The sequence below is a fragment of the Marmota marmota genome, unplaced genomic scaffold (genome assembly GCF_001458135.2).
Source record: "Marmota marmota marmota unplaced genomic scaffold, marMar, whole genome shotgun sequence".
In the NCBI taxonomy this organism is placed as follows: domain Eukaryota; kingdom Metazoa; phylum Chordata; class Mammalia; order Rodentia; family Sciuridae; genus Marmota; species Marmota marmota.
Window position 1 is genome coordinate 11308540 of NW_026000169.1, and position 21833 is coordinate 11330372.

The window sequence follows — 21833 nt, forward strand, 5'->3', positions numbered from 1 at the left end:
GGGGGGGGGGGGGGCGGGGAGAGGAGAAGGAGAAAGAAGCAGAAAAGGAAAAGTGGGGTAGAGAGAGAGGAGAGGTGTATGGGGGGGAGGGGGAGGGACTCTATCCATTAGAGTTGCTGAATTATAGTTTCTACCCTGGCAGCCTGAAGTGTGGCCCATCTTGCACAAAGCCTCTCACTTTAAACACACACTCACAACACAACCTATGAAAGCTGCCATGTACAGTTACCCCATTATTGTCATCTGCCTGCTGCATGACTCCCGGCTTTGCTATAATTATTAATTGCACTTGTCAACTGTCATTAATTCCTCTTTAGCATCCCTGTCTTTGAGTAATTAGACAGAACAGCCTCACTGAGCTCATTGTTTAGCATCCCTTGAAAGAGCCCACTGGGCTTTCTGTGGAAAAAACCATCAGGAACACAATGGAGCACTCCCAAGTTAACCCTTTGGAAGTGTGAATAGAAGGGAAAGGGCTTTCAGGGGTTTGGGTGGCCTGCTTTCCTTTGTGGGGACATAAAGTCATGGCCAGAAACCTTCTAAATGGAACCATATTTTCAATGTTTCTTTCCTGCAGACAAGGGGTATTTAAGTTGATTGAAAAGTCAGAGTCGGAGAAAGGCCTTAGGAAAAACAAAATTTCCTAATTAGTATCACTGAATTTTTAATCGTTTTTTTCATTTGATCTTTTGCTTTGTATTTTGGAGGAGCCAAGTTTTTAAAAAATATTTTCCTATGTTAATTATATACATTTACAAGTAATATATATATGTATGTATGTGTTTGTTACCCACAAAGATTTTTTTCAGGTGACTTTTTATTTCTCTGAAGTATAAAATCTCTAAAACAGTGGAGTTGAAGCTCCAGTTTTTACTTGAAATCTTCCTTTCAGCCTTCTACAGAAGGAGCCAGGTAATAGTGCTTTTAATTGTAAACTGGTGGCTCAGAGTACATTATTTTACTTTATTTTAAACCCCCTATATTCTGAGAACTAAGTTATGTTTGGCATAGTCCCAGAGCTTCTAATGTTCTCTGACTGTAGCTAGTCTCACTTGATAAAAGAAAAAATGGGCTCTAAGGTTTATTTTGAGTAGTAACTCTAAATGAGAAGTACTATGTTACAATTTAAAATGGCATGATGCATAAGAAAGCACTTTAAAACCATGAGATGTCATATTATGTTATCACTATTGGCTTATGAGACCAAATTCCCTTGATGGTGTTAAATTTATTTGTAATTTTACACTCCTTAGCAATTAGAAGTAGGTCAAGGCCCACTTACACTTTTTTTTTTTTTTTGTACTTGTAGATGGACAGAGTTGACTTTATTTATTTTTATGTGGTGCTAAGGATAAAACTCAGTGCCTCACACGTGCTAGGCAAGCCTCCACCACAAGCTACAAGCTCCATCCCTTACCCATTTTTAATAGTAACAATGTTAGTAATATAAGAATGATCTTTTATTTGTTAAACAACTGATATAGTAAAGCTTCTTGATCAGGGTATTGGATCAAAAAGAAAAATCATTAAAAAAATTCTCTTAAAGAAAATTAATGTGTGTAGAGTTGTGAAAAATAAACTCAAGAAAATCTGTTTACTGGGAATTATTAGAGCTATTTCCTATACTATCTTAGCTACAAGGTATTTTCAGATACTAAGTGAGTACTTTTTTGCAATAACAACATTTACTGAAACCTAGATATGTGTTCTATGTACTTTCATATACATTAATTCATTTAATGCTTAAATCGCTACGAAATAGGTACTATTACCTCAATTTCAGAGATGGGAAAACTGAGCAAAAAGTTGTTACAGATGTTGTCCAAGATGGCACAGCTAGAGAATGAAAGTCAAGGACTGCTGAGCCCAAAGGTCCCACTCTTAACTACTCTTCTAGAACATCTCTCCAGGAGCCAAACTACTGCTATGGAGGCTTACATTCAATAGGTCACAGAACTAGATTTTCACTGGCGTTTCTTGAAGGAAATAGGTAAATGTTTCTGAAGTGCTTATCATAAAAGTACGATATTTAAAAAGTGCTGGACATCTTAGGAACTTGGCATTTGATATATTCAATATGAAACCTGTATGTATGAGATAAAGGGTGCGAGAGAAAATAGGCGCTTTGCAAATGTGGTGGGTTATTCAAGCTCTCCTTTGGTACTGTTATTGCAGCATTTAAATAGTTGGTTAAGATGAACCCCCCCCACACACACACACCCTACATACATACACTCTGAGCTATTAACGTAACTAGTTTATTGAGAATTTACCTCATACCCAGTCTGTTCTAAGTATGTAAAACACTGAGGAAAACATAAAAGTATAAATTATGACTCTTAAATAAAAGGCATTTTTAGATGAACTGAGGACAGAATTTTAAAAACCAGACAATTAACATACTACAAAGTGCTAAATGGAATACAATTAATGAAATGGATTAAATGAAACAGCTAAGATCAATGACAAGCAGTTACAGGTAGGAAAATTTTGACTTGTTGAAAAAACAAATTTGTTAAGAGTTCAATGTGCCCAACAATGAGTCAGGCTGGCTCACTAAATAATAAATATCCACCACTGAAAATACTGAAGTTTGGTGACAGTCTTTAAAGATTTGTGTGAGAGAATTTTTAATTTTTTTCTTCAGGAGGTATAAGTTGACCAGTCTAAGTCCTCTCTAGTGTCATCTTGCACAACTTAGATTCCATACTTCCATAAAATTAAATAAAATCTTAGCAAGGGAATATTGTGTTTGTTCTTTTTTTTTTTTTTTTTTTTTGATTCTTTTAGTTGTAGATGGGTACAAGACCTTTATTTTATTTATTTATTTTTATGTGATGCTGAGGATCCAACCCAGTGCCTCACACATACTAGGTAATTACTTACTCTACCACGGAGCCACAACCCAAGCCCTTGTGTTTTTTCTTTCTTCTTAAAGAAATTTGGCATTTTATTTTAAAGATTAAAAGTTTTGATGAGGGTAAAAAATAATAATTTTAGATAGAATTATAGGCCCAAAGACAGACATGTAGAAATAGCACACACTTGTGGGAAAGACAAGTTAAAAAGGCTTGCCTGATTGACAGAGGGGTAATTTGTGTGACCAGGAGTGGGTACAGGTGGTATGAGGGGAAGGGGAAGAAAGGAATAGATATGCCCTGAATCAGAGGGGAAACAAAACAAAACAAAACAAAAGAGCCTACTCCAGAGGGCAGGATGAAGAACTTTTTTCATTGATTGGAGGTGGAGAGATGGGGTTGACTGAGGAGGAACATGATGGAGGAAGGACGAATCAGGAGACAGAGTATGGTACTAAGTTATATGGGGACTAGAGCCTCATTTTTAGTACTGTCCGACCTTGGGTAAATTATATGACCTTGTTCTAATTCAGCATCCATATCATAGGATTATTATGGTGGTTAACAGAATTAATCATAAAAAACATTTACAAAAGGGCTGGGGATGTGGCTCTAGCTGTAGCGCGCTCGCCTGGCATGCGTGCAGCCCGGGTTCGATCCTCAGCACCACATACAAACCAAGATGTTGTGTCCGCTGAAAACTGAAAAATAAATATTAAAAAAAAATTCTCTCTCTCTCTCTCTCTCTATCTCTCTCTCTCTCTCTCTCTCAAAAAAAAAAAAACATTTACAAAAGTGTTCAGGACATAATGAGTGCTCCATAAATGTTAGCTATAGTTATAATTACAATATAAGTATTGCTAACCAGTACATTTTAATATATGTCTAGTAGTTATAAAAATTATGGTAGAGGGGAAGAGAGATTACTTAGGATGGTAAACTTGTCTAACAGAGCTGCTCTGAAGTAGAACAGACTTCTTTAAGTGGTTAATTATTTTGTTTATAACAAGGAGTGGAAATCTATCACATTGTGACCTAGCTTTGTGCAAGGAATGAGAAGTTGGATCATTTGCCTCGTAACAATTTTCTTATTCTAAAGTGCTAGACTTCTAACTGATTAAGAGTAACGTTGCCAGGCTCAGTGGCACATACCTGTAACCCCAGCAGCTTAGGATGCCAAGGCAGGAGGATTGCAAGTTCAATGCCAGTCTCAGCAAAAATGAGGCACTAAGCAACTCAGTGAGACCCTGTCTCTAAATAAAAACAAAATAGGGCTGGGGATGTGGCTCAGTGGTCAAGTGCCCCTGAGTTCATTCCCAGGTACCTTAAAAAAAAATCTTGCAAGTTAATAAGAAATTGATAATTTTCAGTCTCTGGAGACAAAAATGGTCTAGATTCAAATGCTCCCTGTGTCATTTCATTCCACTTGATTAAGCATGAACAAGTCATTTTAATTGTCATATGACTCAATTTGCCCTACTGCAAAATGAAGACAACAACAATACTTACACTGTAGGTTTGTTTTGAGGGCTGAATAAATTGATGCACATAAATTGCTTATAAAATGCATATAAGTGTTCAATATCATGTTAATTATACCTTTGTCATTGATTTAAAATGTAGAATGTGAAAGAATAGAAAACACTAAATTTTTACAAAAATAGCTGCTATATGTCTAAAGCAAGAGAACATTTTAAAACCCTTTTCATACTTTCAGTGTTCACCTTTGCAGTGTTTCAATTGATGGAATTGAAATTTTCAGCAGAAAAGTTAGCTGAAGGACTCAGCCTGAACAATTTTTAAGTACATGAGCCATTAAGGACTCTGTAGTGAAGAATCATTCAACTGAATTTGTATGACTTGGATTTACCATTGCTATAAATACTCTCATTTAAAGCATTTACAATTTCTATTGGGAAGCTTACATTATATTTTATTTTTGGTTTCTTGAATACCAGAACCCACTCCCATTCCCACCCCTCCCCCACCTCCAAACCCACACCACACCACATATCATAGAAATCACTGTGGCTGTAGACACAGTATATGCTCAATATTGACACTTCCCCTATGGGAAAAAAAGAAAATCAATGACATCTTAGTATTTATCAAATTAGAGAAGATTATGCATAAACTCTTCAGGTTGAATTTGATGACCTGAAATTTGCAGACTTATGGGTCACTACTGCGCTATCATATCTGAGTCAAATTGAATGACACAGTTTCTTCAGTCTCTTTACCTTCATTCCTGCTGTCTCAGTTTTCTAGTTTCCAAAATTCAAAGCCCAATGCAAATACCGTTCTCAAAGTTTTTTGGATTTCCACTTCTCCACAGCCTTTGTCTCCTCCATCTCCCTTCTGATACATGAAAAAAATCTTCCCTTCTGATACATGAAATATTGTAGAAACCATCAATTGAAAATAAAAACAAGGGGAGTGGTGGTAGGATGCCAAATAGATTCCATAAATGTTTTAGCTTCAGTTATACAGACTTTCAGTTTGTCACTAAGAATTTTAATAATGAATAGCAAACAGGATAGTGATTAGTTATATAACTTAGAGGCATGCTTAGATAAAAAATAGAGCAACTTCCCAGGGATAACATAACTGGTAAGAGGAGTCAGGAATTTCTTCCAAGTAGTCCTCTAGGGTACATACTGTAGGTTGCAGTGAAACATTTTTGCCACACAGATCATAGCAGGCATAATGAATTTTATGAGACTCTTCTTACAACAGCCCTCAATTAAGGGAAAGATTATACCACACTAAAGCAGAGGTCTTAAAACCCTGTATTTGGGGTCATTAGAAGACATGTGGGGACATATCTTTTTGCATCTCTGATTAAGTTTATTAATAGATCTCAGAACACATCAAAGGAACTACATATCCCTCCAAACCTCATCCCTAAATATTGTTTGTCACTTTTGAGGTTCTTCTGCATGTTGTGGGGTAATAAATTCAAGATTATTATCACTGAGAGAGTGGAGTTCAGGATACCCAGAAAGACCAAACATTAAAGCAAATTCCTGAGATTAAGCTAGTGGCAAATGGACTCCATGTTGAGATAAATGAGATGGCTAACAAGGATAACCTCAGCATGTTGAGTATCACAAGTGAGCTGCTGACCTTTGCTTTCTACCTTTAACTGGGGGGACTTACCAATTTTCACCACCTCACCTCCACCTATACCTCAGGACTTTGTAACATTTTTTAGGCTAAGGATCCCATTTTACATATTGTTGTGATCACTGAAACAACTAGCATCATGCCTGGCACACTAATGGCATGCCTCTGCTGCACAGGAATGTCCCTGCCTCTTTCTTTTCCATCCAACTCTTAAAACAACTTCTGATAAAACACTGGAGTGGATGGGAGATGGTAGGGTCCATAACGGGATGCCATTCATAGACCAGGAGCGCATCATGCACTGTTTCCAAAACATCTCATAAAGACATCACCAAAAGGAAGATGTTCAATACAGAATGTGTTAAACTTTGCTTTTGTACACTTCAGGTATTCCATCCAAGGAGAATCAAAACATGTGGTTAAAACTGAGAAAGCAGAATAAGGACTCAGTTAATGAGTACCTAGAGGTCACTGTGCCTTCAACATCCATATTTTTTGTGTGTGGAGGTGGGGAATACTGGGGATAGAACCCAGGGGCACTTGACCACTGAGCCACATCCCCATCCCTATTTTGTATTTTATTTAGAGAGTTGCTCAGTGCCTCACTTTTTGCTGAGACTGGCTTTGAACTTGCGTTCCTCCTGCCTCAGTCTCCTGGGCCACTGGGAAGGTAGGCGAGTGTTACCGCGCTGGGCCAGTATCCATGTTTAACTAGACAAACCTGCACAGCAATATTTGTGCAGCATCTCTACTTTCACAGAACTCCCTTTTCAAACTACAACTTCCCCCAAAGAAGGCTTAAGTCAGATTTCAGCTCTGGTCACTTTCCTGTGCAGTCCTACTTTCTACTAGTTGTGCTTCCCTAACCCTCTTGAAGTTGCAGGTCCTAATTCCAAGAGTTACTGGGTTGGAAAAGAGCTTCTGGGCAAATGATGTCATTCCAAAAACTTTTTACACCAGAAATAGTAGCTGGATTATTTCTGCCTCACAAATACTCTTGAGGCCTTATTTTAAATGTAATTTAGGTATTCTCACATGAGAGTTTTTTGTTTATAAGTAACAGTATTCTTAAAATAAAAGGTTTCCATAAAGAAGTAAATAAAGATAATAAAATAAGTTTATAAAAGGTTAAATTTTTTTTAAGCTCATCCAACTCAAAAGACTAGTTTACCTTACTATTCTTGGCCACAGCATTAGCCATCTTAATATTTGTTTTTTATAAAAGCCAATCAACACATTGTGTTCCTTTGAGTTTCTAAGCACTACTACTCCTTTCTAAAATTGCTAAACATGATTTTTTTTAAAACGTGTTTGCTATTGAAAATTTTTTCTTATTCCTATGGCATAATTATTGGCCTATAAATTCTAATACCAGTACAGATAAGGTTTAAAAGTAAAAAAAAAAAAAAAAAAAAAAAAGAAAGAAAAAGAAGAGGAATTTAAAAGACAGTCATACTCCCAATCTAGGTAAAGCCTTTAAGCATTTTCTATGTACTCTTTCAGGATTTTTGCTATATGTATGATATATACCCATAGGTGTGTATGTCTGTGTGTGCACGCATAAATGCACACTCATGCAACAAATACTTCTTGAATTTTTACTATAATCCAGGTACTAATTTCCTGCACCATTATAATATTATTCTTTTTAAAAAGAGAGAGAGAGAATTTTTTAATATTTATTTTTTAGTTTTCAGTGGACACATCATCTTTTATTTTATTTTTATGTGGTGCTGAGGATCAAACCCAGCACCCGCGCATGCCAGGCAAGCGCACTACCACTTGAGCCACGTCTCCATCCCATAATATTATTTTAAGTGAACCTTTTAAATATTACTTCCTTATAGCTGCATAAATAAGTGAAATATAGTATAAGCATATATTAATATTTAGCAAATAATTATTCAATACTGAATTTAACATTTGTTTAATATTGGACTTAACATATTATATAATAGTTAGAAAAGTTAAATGTTGGAATTTGATACATGTTTTTAAAATATTTGCTAAATGTTAATGAAGATTTATATGCTACATAAATATACATACACATACATTTATTTCACACATATTATGCAGATTTCTAAAAGCACAAGCATCAACACTAGCAGACTCTGTGTACTATGTAAACTGAGTACTTTGTAAAATGACCCTGGCGCAGTGAAACCATTGACCCTCCTAGCTGCAGGGAGAGGACTCATCTCACTGCAATCATTTCAGCATCATTTATTGTAGCATTTTCAATCTTTGCCAATTTGCTAAATGAACTATGATCTCATGCTTGATCTGCATTACTTGATAACTTATAAAATCAAACACTTTATGTTTATTCCCCATTTGATTTCCTCCTCTTATTAACTAAACATTTATATTATTCTCTGCTTTTCTATTACTTTGTACACCATTTAATTGCCCATGTTGAGCATACAAAATTGCCATTAGTTGAGCAGTTTTAAAAAAACTTAGTAATTTATAGCCTTCACCTCATATCCTGTGAATATATTTCTCAGTTCCTCATTTATCTGTTACTCTTTTCATTTAAGATACAAAGAAGTGCTAGACTACATATCCACACCTGGATTCCCAGCTATTTGGGAGGCTGAGGAATGAGGATTGCAAGATAGAGGCCAGTCTCTACAAATTGTCAAATTCTTTCTCAAAAAACAAACAAACAAAAAATGAATAAAGGACTGGGGATGTAGCTTAGCTGTAGAGTAGCCCCAGGTTCAACCTCCAGTACTGGGCTGGGGGGAAGGAGGAAAGAAAGGAAGAAGATTTTTACATTTCATGTCATCAAATGTATCAAAATTTTTATTTTGTGAATAATACCGTTGGTGCAATTCTTTAAAAGAACATCTTATCTACACCCCCACTTGTGTTCATTGACACTATCTATCTCTTGGGTTTTTTTTTTTTTCTGTTAAGAATTTAAATATTTAATCCAACTAGAATTTGTATCAATGATGACAGGAATTTTTTTAAATACTTACAAAATTATCTTTAAAGCATTCTTTTTATAGATTGAAATGCCTGAAAAGATACTTGTATAAAAAAAAAAACTACCATGTTAAGAGGGGAATTCCTAAGTAGAGATCAAACATCATGTTTATACTATGTTATGGATTATCATATTATAAAATACAAATGACTTACAAAATATATCTCTTTTTTATAAATTAAAAGATGTATAGATAAGGGCATTATTTAAGATGAAAACTATTGTGGTTCATAGTTGCTCAAAAATTAGGAAATATTTATTAAATACATTTCATAATAAATCTCAGCAGTTCAACTTTACTTACTTACAAAAAAAAATGCATTTTTAATAGAACAACTCTGGGCAAAACTTCTTCCACTGAGGTGTATAATCTAGTTTTCTACATTCCAACTTTGCAAAAATGACTATTGAGACAGGTTGGGTTTGAAGTTTTTTGTTTAAATTATTATTGTTAGAATTGCTTCCTTATTGCTTTCTATTCTAAAGAAAGACACAAAAATAAGCAATTGTTTGCTCACATACATTGTCTTAAAGAATTCTAGTCAATATTTCATGGATTGCTGTAACCCCAGCAACTCAGGAGTCTGAGGCAGGAGGATCTCAAGTTTGAGGCTTGCCTCAGCAACTTATTGAGACTCTGCCTCAAAACCAAATAAGAACAGGGCTGGGGTGTGAATTAATAGTAGACAGCCTCTGGGTTCATTTCCCAGTGGTGGAGGGGGGCGGGGAAATCCAGGTGTCATTTTATTTGAAGGAAAAATCTTAATTATAAATAATTGCTCAACAGGAAAACAATGCCTAACCAGTTGTTATTAAATTACTAAGACTCATTTTGTCATCTGACTTTTAAAAAGCATTAAGATAATTTTTCTACAACTTTTCCCCACCCTACTGCATATTGAACCCAGAGCCTCACACATGCTCTACCACTGAGCTGCCTCTCCAGCCCATTTTATTTTGAGAAAGAGTCTGGCTGAATTGCCCATGTTGGCCTCAGTCTTGTGATCCTCCTGCCTTAGCCTCCTGAGTAGCTGGAATTGCAGGCATGTGGCACTACACCGAGTTTATCAGTACTGTTTATCCTGAAGAAGTTGGAAGCCATACCCAAAGAATTTTACATAAACCATTCTTTTCTGCCAGGCAACGTAGTGTCTTTGGGTTGCTTAAAGTGGATGAGTATTGGCTCCTCAATAACAATAGCTGTTCCAAGATCAGTACAGTGGAGCATCTCTGCGATAACTGCATTACATTATTTAAGTTGATGTACATTTTGAAATGAACTCTGTGATTCAAATTGTGCTAATAAGATTCTGCCAGTGAATTATGTGTGCATACACAAAAACACCCAGAAAATAAGGCTAATAATTATATGCTAACTTATTCAAATGTATATTAAATATTTTAAGTATGAAGACAATCAGGTACAATCAGGCATTTAAATAAATAATTTTTGTTGAGAAAAAATTGTAAGGGTAGAGTACCATTAGATTTAAATTCTTTTAGAATGCTTTTAATGGTGTTTTACAGATGATATTTCATTAACTTGAGAAAACTAAGCTTGAGTATATGTCAAAAAGCAGTCTTCTTCAAGACAAGTGCACAAGAAATGATCTGCAATGATTCTCTCAAAAAGAGAATGAGCTATAGAAACAGAATAGAAATTTTATTCCATTCAGAAAATGTATGATCACATAATGAGTTATTACTTAAGAAATGAAGGATTCAAATGCAAAGACTATACTTTTGATATCAATTCTGTCATATGTTACCAAAGAAATGTGGATGAAGAACAGGATAATTATTTGCACAGGTATATGGCATTAGAATCCTGTGTCTATACTGAAAATTGATGCCTTTTTCTTTCATTCTTTTCATTTTTTTTTTTTTTTGTCCAATAATAACCAAGGTTTTCATTTCAGAGGGTCATTGGATTTGGCCATGGTCTTTCAATCTTGTTAATTATTATGTGTTCATAGTAATGCACATTTTTATCTACAGGTGGCAGACCTTTTTAAAATCAACTTCAATCATATTCAGTATTTTGTTTTGGTGCTTTTTTTTTTTTTTAACTGCCACCCACATTAAAATGTAAGAGTGTGCTGTTCAGAGTTCTCATTAATGTTACACAATTTAGATGATAGATTTGTCAACAAAGTGGCTCATTCTCAAAGGCCATTGAACCCTGTCGGGATAAATGCCTTAAAAATTGTATATTGCAGGATAATCTTTAATTATACAGAACTCACTTGACAATTTACAGTATATTGGGATTATTTTCCTTTTTCAGGCAATAAAGCATTTTACTTTCTAGATTAGGGTGACTGAGGGAAAAAAAAACTGATTGGATTTGATAAATAGTTAAAGCAAAGAGCTCCCTTATTTGCAAGTAAAAGAGAAAGGTGACCAAAAGCCATGTACAAATAACAGCCACTTAGGATCACAAATTATTAACTGGCTAAATGGTTAAAGCAAATAACTATAAATGCAGTGACATTTTGAAAGAATGTTAACTCAGAAGGAGATAAGCAAAACAAAAATAGCTGCAACCAGTAGTATAACTAACCACTCTTCTCAATTTACCTCCACAAAATCTTGGATTTACAATAACTACGTGAAGTTGCTTATTTTTGTCGTATTGTTTTGGTTAATGCAGTACCTAAGCTGTTTGTGTGTTTCTCTGTTTGGTTTGGTTTTTTTTTTTTCTTGTGTGTGTGTGTGTGTGTGTTACCAGGGATTGAACCCAGGGACACTTTGCCACTGAGCGACATTCCCAGCCCTTTCTTTGTATTTTATTTAGAGACAGGGTCTCACTGAGTTGCTTAGGGTCTTACTAAATTTCTGAAGCTGGCATTGAACTTGTGATCCTCCTGCCTCAGCCTCCTGTGCTGCCGGGATTACAGGTGTGCGCTGCTGTGCCTGGCCATAAGCTGGTTTCCTACTAAGCCTTTTTGTGAACATTATTGATTTAACACAGAGAACTATTTTAAAATACATATAAATAAAATATTCATAACTTTATACTCTTAAATTATTTTTCTTGTGCTCAGTCTAATGGCATTCTATAGTATCATTTATCATGTTTCTTTGAAAAAGAACCTTTGGAAAATATTAATACCTATTTTACTACTTAATTATCCTTCATTTTCAATGTGGAAAATTCTTTAAGAGTCTCTTATTTTACCCAATTTTGAAAGCTACATCAGTTTAATTTACAACACTTGCAACACAATTCTCTCATCTGAAAATACGGCATACCACTAAAGAAATAAAGAAACAAATATAAACTTATCATAATTATTTGCTATATTATTTTAATATTTATTATGAAATATGTACAGAATAGATGCAGTTTAAGAAAAAGTAATAAAGCCCACACCCATGTAACCATCCCACAGGATACTACTGGCATTCTTCCTTGGATCAGAAACAGCTCCTGACCCAAATACCCCCTTCCACAACCTGCCTCACTCAACTTCCATCCTCATTCCTAGAGAACAGCACTGCCCAGTTTTTATAGTAGTTCTTTAATTTTCTTTATAATTTTACTATCTACAATGATCGTTGAATAATATAATTTAGTTTTTCTGGAATCATCCTGTCTATATTCTGAGTGTCCTGATTTTTCCAGCAAATATGGATGGGTGCACTAAGATTCCTCTATTTTCATCACATCAAATTTCATTGTTTGGCTGTTCTATAATTTTCCGTTCTTGTTGACGGCAAATGTTTCTAGCTTCTTGGCAAACACGAATTATTTCTCCAGTGTACATTCTTGTACATGTCTCCTGATCCATATATGCACTTATTTCTCCAAGAAATTTATCAGAATTGCTATTACACGAGCAGGGACTATGAATTTCAGCTTTACTAGACCCTACATCCAAAAGTGGTTGCTAAAATTCACATTGCAACAAGCACTGCGGAATGCTCCCGTGGTCTGTGCTCTGGCCAGTGCTTGCACTGCTAGACAGTTCAGATGTCTCCACTCTGAAGCACATGTAGTCCCAACTCATTAAGAGTTTTATTTGTATTTTCCTGACCACTGCTGAAATTAAGTACTTTTTCATATGTTGGACATTTATACTTACAGACTATTTGGATTTCTTTCCCCCCGCCTTTTTTTTCTACTAAATAGTGTGAATATTTATGTTAGTACAGAATTATTTTACTCATGTATTTATTTATTTTGGTACCTGGGGTGAACCCAGAGGCACTTAACCACTGAGCCACATCCCTAGCCCTTTTTATTTTTTTGTTTTAAGACAGATTCTGGCTAACTTGTATAAGGCCTTGCTAAGATGCTGAGGCCTTCTTTGAACTTGGAATCCTCCTGCATCAGCCTCCTGAGCCACCATGGCGTGTTCCACCATGCCCAACTCTGATTTGTAGTTTTAAAAAATGTATTCTGGGTATCACCTTTGTGGATGACATTTTACAAATTAAGCCCACCACTCCACGTCCTGTTTTTTCAATCTTTTTATGATGCTTTCTGAAAAACAAACATAACAAATGTAGGATGTATGATTTTATGGCCTAAGGGAGTAGAAACCAGGAGTAGTTACACTTTTAGAGTCTATTATGAAAGATATATTGTTTTGGTTCTTACTCTTAGGATTTTTGTTTTGTTTTGTTTTGAGAGAGAGAGAGAGAGAGAGAGAGAGAGAAATTTTTTTAATATTTATTTTTTTAGTTTTCAGTGGACACAACATCTTTATTTTATTTTTATGTGGTGCTGAGAATGGAACCCAGCGCCCCGCGCATGCCAGGCGAGCGCGCTACCGCTTGAGCCACTTCCCAGCTCAACTCTTAGGTTTTTGAACAACTAAAATTGTTCTTTTTTTAAGAGATGAGGATCTCACTATGTTGCCTGGGGTGGCTCTGGAATCCTGTGCTCAAGCCATCCTCTTGCCTTGGTCTCCTGAGCAGGTGGACTACAGAATGTGCCATCACAGCTGGGGGTGGGGAGGGGCGTGGGTAAAAGTGACTTCTTTAATGTGGGAGATAGAAATATAATTTCATGTTTTAAAAACACAGAAAATCAATTTTCACAATACCCATGTATTTAAAAGTTTTTTATTTCTCTAGTACTTTGAAGTTTCTCTATTATTACAAGTTTCTATACTGGCAAGATCCTGTTGGTGGGATTTCCATTTTTTTCATTTGTTTATATGTCTATCCCTCCAGTGAAACCATACATTCTGAATTAATAAAGCTGCATAATATCTGTAGAAAAAAAAATCCTCTTACTCATTCCCCCTCCCCTCCCCTCCCCTCTCCCTTCCCCCTCCCCTCCCCTCCCCTCCCCTCTCCCTTCCCCCTCCCCTCCCCTCTCCCTTCCCCCCCTCCTCTCCCCACCCCTCTCCTTCCCTTCCCTTCCCTCTTTCTTTCATACTGAGGATTCAATTTAGGGCCTTATACATACTGGACAAATGCTCTACCACTGAACTACCACCAGCCCAGCCCTCATTCCTACTTTTTAAAGAATATCTGACTATTTAGGGTCTTTGCATTTTGGAATCACCTTGTTACATTACACACATAAGCTTAAACACACATAAAAATTCCTACAACAAGCAAGATAAAACAGTCAATTGACATTATGATTGTATCAGCATTATATGTAAAAGTCAATTTGAAAGTAAGGAACATCTTTATAAGATTGGCTCTCTCCGTCTATAAACATGGTACATCTCATCATTTATTTTGACCTTTGAAAATATTGCTTAATAAAGTTTCACCATATTCCTCATAGAGATCCTACATGTCTCTTATTATTGGAAACTAGGTAAAATTTGGCACTGATATGTAGAAACACAGTTGATTTCTGTATATTGCCAGGTATATACATATACAAAGAAATTAATATCATTCGCCAATAATAATAGCTGATTTTTTCTTTTTTAATCCTAATAACTTTCTTTATTTTGCTTTACTCAGTGGCTACAACTTCCAGGAAAAAAATAATAATAGGAGTGCTAGCAAACAGCCTTCTCTTGTTTTTAATCACAGAAGGAATGCTTTCAACATCTGTTTCTTAGAAACTTTTTGTGCTAGAGGTATTTTATATCACAGTAAGGAAGTTCCTCCTTGTTTTCAGTTTACTAAGGATTTTTTAAGTACTAGAAATATATGTATTCAATTTTATCAAATGCTTTTTCTGCATTTATCAAAATTATCGTGTATTCCTTTAGTCTGTATTACATTTTTATGTTAACAAGTACTCTGGAATAGACCATTTGGTTATGATAAGTGATTCTTTTTATATATGGCTGAAGTGGGTTTGTCAATACCTTGTTGAGGATTTTCCATTTATAATCTTGAGAGAAATGGCCTGTCAATGACCTTTTTCATACTGTTCTTGTCAGGTTTGACATCAAGATTACACGATCTTTATAAAATGAGTGGGAACTGTTACCTCTTCTGTTTCGTGAAATAACTTATATAAAATTAGACTTATTTTTTATCTGGATCTGAAATTTCTTGATTACTAAATAAAATTGTATCTGTCGTTATAAAATTATTCAGTTTCTCTATTCATTTTTCATTTAATCTTGCCAAGTTATATTTTTCTAGGAATTTTTTCATTCATTCAAATCTTCATATTATAAAGTTATTACTATTATTGACTCTTTAATATCTACACATCTGGCATGATGCTGACATTTTCCATCCTAATACTGATAATTTGCCCTTTTGTTATTTGCTTTCTTGTACAGTCTAATCAAAGGTTTGATAACTTTATCTTTTCCATCAATTTTGATTTTCTTAGTTTTCTCTGTTCCATGCTAGCTTCCCACTTTGATAATTTTGTTCTTACTTTAATTTCTTCTTTCTAGTACTATGACTTCTTTTCCTTTTTATAACTTTTTAAACGTTGATGTAATATTTGTACATATTTGTGAGTTATAGGCCAGTAATCCATTATATGCATACATGTGTAATATATGTATAATGATTAAAGAAGGGTGGTTAGCATTTCTTTCTCCTCTAATATTTATCATTTCTATGTGGTGGGATATTACTTCTTAGATGAATTCTTGGCCTACAAATTTTTATTCTTTATTTTTCTAATAGTTATAAATTTCCTAGTAGAAACTTCTTATGGGCATTCTACAATTTATCTACATATATAGGATGTTCATTATTGTTTTGTCTAAAATATTTCTAATTTCCTTTTTGATTCTTTTAAATTGTGAAATGTTATTTCTACCTCTAGTTATGTTATTCATTTATACCTCGATTTTATTGTGGCAATATTTTGAAACCTTGAAAAAATACTATTGAGACTTACTTTATTAAAATATGCATTGATTTAGAATATGGCCGATTTTTGTTATTGTCTTACATGTGCTTGTAAAAAATGTCAGCTTTATAGTTTTATGCAAAGTTCCACATATGTTCATGAGGTCAAGTTTCTTAACTTTCCCTTTCAACTTAAATCTTCTTTCTGTCCATGTTATCATCTAAACTACTAGGAGAAGTGAGTTAATATCACTGCAATTGTTGATTTTTTAATTTATCTTTGCTGTTCTGTCATTTTTTCCTTAATATATTTTGAGGTTATGCTATTATGGGCATTTTAAATTTTAAATTTTTCTACCATCCTACTGAATTGAAACTTCAATCATTTATAAAGTGACTACCTCCAGTAATGGTTTGGGTTTTAAAGTCTATTTTGCTTAGTGGACTTTAAATTGCACCAGTATCTATATATTATTTTCAAGTTCTGTTGTTTTCTGTTGCTATTTACCTTTTATATATGAGGGATCTGAGGTATACTGGTTAAGAAATGAACCTAAGGGTACAAGTGGTAGAGTCAGATAAACCCAAATAGCCTGTCTCCAATGTCTATGTTCCTAAATATCATGCATCTCCTTTATAGTCTTAAAGTCTGCTTAGGCTCCATAGTAGGGGGAAATGCTCTCAATCTAATTTCTACAAAGAATTTCTCATAGATTATTATCCAATTGTTATTTTTTTCCTTGCATAAATTTTCTTGTAATATTCTAAGTAGAATACAAGACACTTTCTAAAAAAGAAAGAAAATATTCTTAATCTATAACTGCACTACTCAACCTCTTTCACTTATACACAAGGACAAGGTGTCCGTAAAGTTTTGCTTTTTGTCTTTGAAATAAATATATGCACCAGAAATCTTTATGTGCTTGTACCAACACACAGCCCAAAAGAGCCTGCCAGTCTGCAACGTCATGGAGAGTTCTACATGGTTGTACAGTTCTACTAAGGAAAGCTCATTCCAACTAGACCTCAAGAGAGGATGTGAACTGGACTGCTTCATCTCTCCTTAAATAAACACAAAAATAGTATCTTAACAAAAGAAGCACTAAGCAACTGCTTTATCTCTCCTTGAATAAACACAAATATAGTATCTTTTTTGTAAAGAGAGAGAGAGAGAGAGAGAGAGAGAATTTTTTTTAGTATTTATTTTTTTTTTAGTTTTCAGCAGACACAACATCTTTGTTTTTGTATGTGGTGCTGAGGATCGAACCCAGGCCGCCCACATGCCAGGCGGGCACGCTACCGCTTGAGCCACATCCCCAGCCCACAAATATAGTATCTTAACAAAAAGAAGCACGAAGCAACTATGTAATCATTCTGGGATCCCATTGCTTGCATATTTCCTAAGTATTAATATTTTATTCAATAATATTTGTAATAATAAATTTTAACCCATGAGAAAATTTAAAATTTCTCAGGATTTCATGATCCTGAGCTAATTTTAACTGATGTACTTTCAACTTTTATGTCAATTTTGACATGTTTATATATGTTCATGTAAGTGTATGTACATATTCACAAACCTAGAAATGCACTGTAACCTTACAGCAGACTCTAACTTGCTTCATTTAATGTAACATCATATATAAGTTTGTGTGTTTTTAAAAATTCTTTTAAAATATTTTATTTGCTGCATAATATTCTATATGTATACCCAGATTTATCTAATAACTGCTCTCTTGCTGAATGGTTTGGTCAATCTCAAATTCTTTCCCCTATAAACACATAAAATGAACATGTTTATATTAATTTTGTCTTCTTTTTAAATTATTTCATTAACTTAGATTCTTCAAAGTGAAATTGTGAGACACAGCTAGTTAGGCCCTAATATTCATTCTCTTGTTCTTCTGCTGTATTAACAGTGGTATCTGCAGGCTGATAGGGTGTGACTGGAGGGAGTAGGTCCCTGGGGGTGCCTTTTAGAAGAGCTCTCTCTGTTTCTAGATCATCATGTTAGCAGCTTCCCTCCACCACATTCTTTCACCGTGACATTCCGCCTTGCCTTGAGCCCCAACAAATGAAGCTGGTTAAATATGGACTAAGAACTCTGAAACTGTGAGCCCTCAAATAAACTTTCCTCCTATAACATTGTTCTTGTCAGGTCTTTTAGTCACAGCAGCAAAAAAGCTGATGGAAAAAATATGGAAGTGAACTAAAAGGGGTGTGGCATCTTTCAAATGATGTCCTTATTGGGAGGACACATGCTCTTTTCTTACTAAAAGTTCCTTCCTGTTCTTGGAATATGGGCATTATTGCTGGAATATCAATTCTGCATATTCCAAAACACACTAGGCAAAACTCATATGATCAAAGTAGCAGTAAGAGATGAAGGTCCAAGGTCCCTGAAGTCTGCAAACACTTGCTCAGCTGTGAAAAAGCTTTGTAGACTTGACTTAAGAGAAATTCAAGTTTCTCATTTTCACATGGTTATTTTGGATTCCTTGCACCCAAATGTTTTCGAAAGTAAGAGTAGAAGTGTTTCACAGGATGCTTTGGAAATATTTCAGCAATGGGCAAATAGCAATGGGCAAATCACTTCTGGGAAATATAATGAGTCCCCAGTATTATTGAAAGTACCCATTGCCCCATGCTCTTAATATTGTATTATAATTACAAGCTACTTTTTGCCAGTAAGATAGTAATTGGTTATAACTTTGTATTTCTTTTATTTGTTCTTGCACTGAATAATTAATTTCTCATAAATTATTTGTTCTTATATCTTGTTTTTGTTTTGTTTTGTTTTTTGTTTATTTGTTTGTTGGTACCAGGGATTTAACCCAGGGGCAAGGTACCACTGAGCCACATCCCCAGCTCTTTTTGTTTTTAAGACAGGGTCATCTAAATAAATTGCTTAGGGCCTCTTTAAATTGTTGAGGCTGGCCTTGAACTTGTGATCCTTCTATTGCAGCCTCCAGAGTCACTGGGATTATAGGCATGTGCCCTTACACCTGGCTATCATGTTACCTTTTAAATTAAAATATTCGTATCTTTCTTATGTAACAACTCTTTACATTTGATATCTGCCATATTTGTCAGAAGTATTAGTGGCAATTTGTCATTTGTCTTTTAACTGTATTTATCCTAGTGTTTTTACTTGTAGAACTACGGAATTTTTACATGGTAGTTATTCATTTGTGATTTATTCCACTTTTGCTAGCATAAAAGTCCATTATTAAAAACTATCTTTCTTATATATTATTTCACTTTCTATACATATATGGAGACTGATTTCCAAACATTTTAATCATTATTTAAAAATTTAACTATTTATGTTCACAAATGTACCTTGAAGTGCTAGAGACCTAAATCTGAACTACTAAAAAAAAAAAAATAATAAGTCCTAGGTCACTATGCAAGAAGATCTCTTTTTCATGATTTGTTTTTAGTTGTGAACAGAAGGAGATTTCCACTAGAGATGATCCTCTTCCAAACAGCAGAACTCCTTACTTCCAGCTTTTCTTGCTGTTATCCACATGACTGTGAGTCAGCCAAAGGATTTTAAAAGGATTTTCAACTCTAGGTCTGTGGTCAGACTTTCAGTTCGTGCTACCAGAAGGATAAAGTTTTGGAAAAGACAAACAAGCGTTTCATACGTGCACACACACATAGATGCCCATGAAACTTTTCCGCGAGCATATTGGCAAATATTTGTTTGGTCTCAGAAAAATTTCACTTTTGTTTGTGTTTACGGAAACATACCCTGGAATACTTAATAGTCTATGAAAATTTTTCTAAAATGTGTGACCAACCCATTGTGACCCAAAATATTTCTTTGCAGCAATAACAAAAAAAGGAGCAACAAATGTTTTGTAAAACATTTTTCAGTGGAAAAAAGAAACTTTGGCAACTTCAAGAAAAGTGTGTGTCATTGACAAAATGAAAAGAAAAGAAATGTTGCTATCATTTTCCAGTGTAGAGACATTACCTACATAATGAGTCTCAAAATTATAATTATAAAGCCAGTTGACAACTGAATATAAAAGACTGTGTAGTATATTTTTATATGCATAAGTTTCATACATTTTTACTTATAAAGTAAAAATAAGACAAGGCATATAAAGTTCCATTTTCGTGAAGTAGCAAATGCAGCAATCACTTTTTAAAGGTACATATTATATTTTTTCTGAGCATACCTTTTTCTTTCCCAGTACAGTACCACAAATCCCTGTTCAGCTTTCAGAATCTTGTAAACTGATTCAAACAGGAATCGTGTCATCAGCAAGAAGAATGCTGAAAAAATAAAAGTAGACCATTAACAGTGTTTCATTTATTAAATATATATTCATATATGTAAATTATACAAACTATAAATATAGATTTACAGATATCATCATAATAAAATTATGATTTATGAAAGAAAAGGCCTTACCTTTCTATTATAAATTTGCCAGAATTAATGTAAAAATGCTTATGTACATGTTATATCATATACAGATATGCTAATCTTCTCAGAACTTGTTCCTCTGGTCTAATTTTAATGAACATATCCTGCAGATACTTCAGGATGGGCTATACTAAGGTAGATTCTTATTTCTTGGAATTATTTATGAGAAGTCTTCAGGTATCTTCTGAGGTCCCTTCCTTGACAACAGGAACACTTTACACAGTCCTTGTTCAGCTCTTTCTCCATGCATCCCCAACTATTGATCACTATGATGCCATTGCTCAGTTCACCTTCAGAAATACTGCCTTACACTGTCTTGAAGAAATACAATTCTGACTTTGTTACCAATTTACCAACTCAGGATAAAAGTGGCCCCTGTCAATCAGTTGAAATTCCCAAAAATCAGACTCATGAAAACAGGGAACCCATCTGTGGTGGGTTCTGGATTGGTCCCTCCTCCAATGTCAATTCAATTCAAGGAAAATTGAGAGATATTTCAATGTTCATTTTTTTTTTTTTTTAAATATTTATTTATTAATTTTAGTTTTCGGCAGACACAACATCTTTGTTTGTATGTGGTGCTGAGGATCGAACCCGGGCCGCACGCATGCCAGGCGAGCGTGCTACCGCCTGAGCCACATCCCCAGCCCTCAATGTTCATTTTTAAAGCATCACTGATTATTACATTTCAATCACACGATTTATAGTATTTGAACAGTTTTACTATCACACTATATGTTCCTGGAACATGACTGGTATATGGGGGATTTTATTCAATCAGAACTTTAGTTAATAAGCACAGAATTCCAAAAGTCAGCATGAACACAAGGAAGAATTCACATTACTTCATTAGTTTACTAACTATTCCATTGGAAAGTATTCCAAAATGAGAAAATGTATCATTAAAAACACCAAACATCAATAATTATGCAGCTAAAGTAAAATAGAGGCTGTCTAAAAAGTGAGCCAATTCAAAAATCCACAATTTTTAATTTAAAATTTTTTACTAAAAAAACTGTCAAACGGGCTGTGGCTGTGGTTCAGTGGTAGAGCATTTGCCTGGCACGTGTCAGGTACAGGGTCCAATCCTCATCACCATATAAAAATAAAATAAAAGTATTGTGTCCACCTACAACTAAATATATATATATATATATATAAAAAAAAG

At 34.6% G+C, this 21833-nt stretch overlaps 1 protein-coding gene across 9 annotated transcripts in view; it reads right to left on the bottom strand.

The window, feature by feature from the left end:
• Positions 1-21833, bottom strand: part of Sox5 (SRY-box transcription factor 5) — a 960532-nt gene that overhangs the window by 677279 nt on the left and 261420 nt on the right. For all 9 annotated transcript variants that reach the window (XM_048787312.1, XM_048787308.1, XM_048787306.1 and 6 more), the window contains one exon: positions 20415-20511. The gene's annotated coding sequence lies outside the window, so the exon portion shown is untranslated. The remainder of the gene's footprint in view (positions 1-20414; positions 20512-21833) is intronic.